Source organism: Pteropus vampyrus, unplaced genomic scaffold, assembly GCF_000151845.1.
Source record: "Pteropus vampyrus isolate Shadow unplaced genomic scaffold, Pvam_2.0 Scaffold760, whole genome shotgun sequence".
NCBI lineage: Eukaryota > Metazoa > Chordata > Mammalia > Chiroptera > Pteropodidae > Pteropus > Pteropus vampyrus.
Window position 1 is genome coordinate 390 of NW_011889541.1, and position 388 is coordinate 777.

The following is a 388-nucleotide window of genomic DNA, read 5'->3' on the forward strand; positions in this document are numbered from 1 at the left end:
CTCCAAATACACCCTGGCCTTTTTCAAGACACCTCGTTCCCCCGCCGTGTGGCTTTGTCAGTTCCCACCACTGAGGACCATAGTGTCCTCGTCTGATCTGGTCATTGTTTTTCCCTTTGGTCCCTTTATCAGAACTATGAGTCTCAGAGGCCAGGCCTCGACTGTGGCTCTGACCTGGCCGTTAGGATGGGGGGAGGTGGGGATCCCGCCTAGGGGTCAGGGCTTCCCGGCGGGTCTAGCTCTCCTGAAGCTGCCCCCCCGAGGGCCTGTCTGCAGCTACTGCTCGTCACACGGGGCCAGCACTCCAAATCTTTGAGCCGGGGGACCCCCCGCCCCCCGCCCCGGCCTGCCGTTGGTCCCGGGCGTCTCTGCTCCGTGGGCTCCTGTC